Source organism: Ornithorhynchus anatinus, chromosome 2, assembly GCF_004115215.2.
Source record: "Ornithorhynchus anatinus isolate Pmale09 chromosome 2, mOrnAna1.pri.v4, whole genome shotgun sequence".
NCBI lineage: Eukaryota > Metazoa > Chordata > Mammalia > Monotremata > Ornithorhynchidae > Ornithorhynchus > Ornithorhynchus anatinus.
The window spans coordinates 28,740,714-28,743,310 of record NC_041729.1 but is presented as its reverse complement, the minus strand read 5'-3'; the positions used below and the strand labels follow the sequence as shown (position 1 = coordinate 28,743,310).

Genomic DNA, 2,597 nt, shown 5'->3' with positions numbered 1-2,597 from the left:
CCCGAGGGGAGAGCAAAGTGGAGTGACGTGGACCCATTGCTTGATAGAGGAAACTCACCTAAATAGCAACTGCTGAACTCCCTTTCCAGTCCGTCAATTGTATTGATTGAGCGCTTCCTGTGTGCAGAGCAATGTACTAAGGGCTTGGGAGAGGACAGTAGAAGAGAATTATTGTTCTATTGCCCTCTCCCAAATGGCTAGTACAGTGCTCTGCACACAGTAAGTGCTCAATAAATATATTTGATTGATTGAATAAACGGACATATCCCTTGCCCAAAATGAGTTTACGGTCTGGAGGGCGAGTCCCCGGAGACCTTATCTGCGCTTATGACCTCAGCCCCTGGTCTCAGAATTCAAGTGGATAAGATTCCTGTCATCACCAACATTCTGATGGGAATGTGTTATTTAATCAGTGCATTATCAGGAAGTTGACTGGACATCCTTCTTGAATGCCCTGTGCAGAAACCCTGCTTGGTGATGAGAGATTGTCTTGATGCTGGTCCACTGACTGCATTCCATACCCTCCTTGTTAGTGACCCTGCCTTGCCATTTCAGGTAAAGAATGACTCCCAAGTAGCTTAGGAAGCTCAATGAGCCCTCTGTGGTAGCCTTTAGTTTAGAGTGGACTCTGATGTTCTGCGTCTCCCCTCTCCCAAAAGGCCCATTAGCCTCTTAATTTGATTTTCTCTTTTTTTGTCCACCTATGCATTATTTGAGTTTCAGTAGCAGAATTCAGAGTCAGCATACAGTCCTATTTGCCGATGACAATTATCGGTTCTGTGGAGAGCTTCTCTTATGCTGGCTGGAATTAGACTTCTGGGGAAGAAGTATGGCTTAGTGGAACGAACATGGTCTGGGAGTCAGAGGACCTAGGTTCTAATCCCTGTTACACCACTGGTTTGCTGGGAAGTTAAGAAGTTACTTCTCTGGGCTTCACTCTCCTCATCAGTAAAATAGGAATTAAATCCTTCTCCTTCTCACTTAGATTGTGAGCCCCGTGTGGGACAGGGACCGTGTCGGATCCAATCTACCCTGTTGCTTAGTACAGTTCCTGCAAACAGTAAGCATTTAACAAGTACTATAATAACTACTATCAGCTCCTTTTGAGCAGGGATCATGTCTTCAAATTATTTCATATGTTTCCTCAAATCCAGGACTAATGGCATAAAATCCTTTTGTACCATCTATGTATAAAGGACTTGATGGAATGCCCTGCCCTCTCCTGTACGTTGTGCTACACATATGATACATGATGTGCTGCCTTTTGGTTTCAAGTTACATCGTGACTGAACTTCAGTAGTCTTCAGGGCAAGTTTAGAAGGGCCCTGCCTAATATCTTGTTGCCAACAAAAAGCAGTGAGTTACCCAGTTCTGGAAGATAGCTTTGCTTTTGCTTTTTTAATGGTATTTGTTAAGTGCTTCCTATTTGTCAAGCACTGTGATCGATACAAGTTTATCAGGTTGGACCCAGTCCTCGTCCCACAAGGGGCTCACAGTCTAAATGGGAAGGAGAAGAATTTAATCTCCATTTTACAGATGAGGTAACTGAGGCCCAGAGAAGTGATGTGACTTGCTTAAGGTAATGCAGCAAGCAAACTGGCAGAATTGGGGGATTAGAAATCAGGTCCTCCGTCTCCCAGGCCTATACTCTTTCCACTAGGTCATGCTGCTTTTCACAGTTCCAAAAATATGTACCCACCCTCAAAATATTCACATTTTTGCTCATCAGGCTATGCTTCTGGGATCAACAATATCCACCTCCTTTGCACCACTTGTAATATGGTCCCCATTCCCAGCAGAAGCAGCTTTTGGAGAAGCAGAATGGCCAAGTGGAAAAAGCACAGGCCTGGGAGTCAGAGGACCTGGCTTCTAATACCATTTCCACTACATGCCCGCTGGGTGACTTTCGGAAAGTCACTTAACTTCCCCGGACTTCAGTTTCCTCATCTGTGTCTAACCTGAATGTCTTCTATCTACCCCCACACTATTCTAAGTGCTTGGCACATAGTAAGCACTTGACAAATACCACAGTTATCACTATTATCAATATTATTATTATTAGGAATAACACAGAAAGCTACAGAAGGTGCAGAAAAGGGCAACCAAGAAGATCCGTGGGGTTGGACTCACTCATTAAATGAGACAGGAGTCACTATACCCAGAATGAGATGCTAAAAGAGCCATTCACCAATCAAGGCATTCAAGAGGAATAAAGAAGACATGAAATCTGTCCAGAATCTGAAAGGGAACACTGCTTGGGTCCTTTGAAGTATGGTAAAACTCTGATTACAAATGTCAGCTAGAAAATTATATTTTAACCAAGGATACAACAGAAAAGAATGAGAAAAGGAAATTCAAATGGAGACCGAAGACCACAATCTTTAAATTTAAACCTGAAAGTTTTAAAATAGATGACCAGTCCCCCACTTTCTAGGCCTATTATTCCATCAACTTAATTAGTCGATCAGAGTCTTATTACCCATGTGAAGCCTGTATCTCAGAACTTGATGAAGCCCACCTCTTCAAACAGGAAAAGGAGAGAGGATAAAGATTTTTTCTCTATTCACCACCCCTCAAGAGAATTCTTGGAAATTGAG

General features: G+C 43.0%; 1 long non-coding RNA gene across 1 annotated transcript; it reads left to right on the top strand.

Annotated features, from left to right (window-relative positions):
* Positions 1-440: 440 nt before the first annotated feature.
* LOC114806532 lies at positions 441-2,237 on the top strand. Its single transcript, XR_003754572.1, has 2 exons — positions 441-555; positions 2,063-2,237. It is a non-coding gene; the product is annotated as an uncharacterized LOC114806532 (long non-coding RNA).
* The last annotated feature ends 360 nt before the right edge of the window (positions 2,238-2,597 follow it).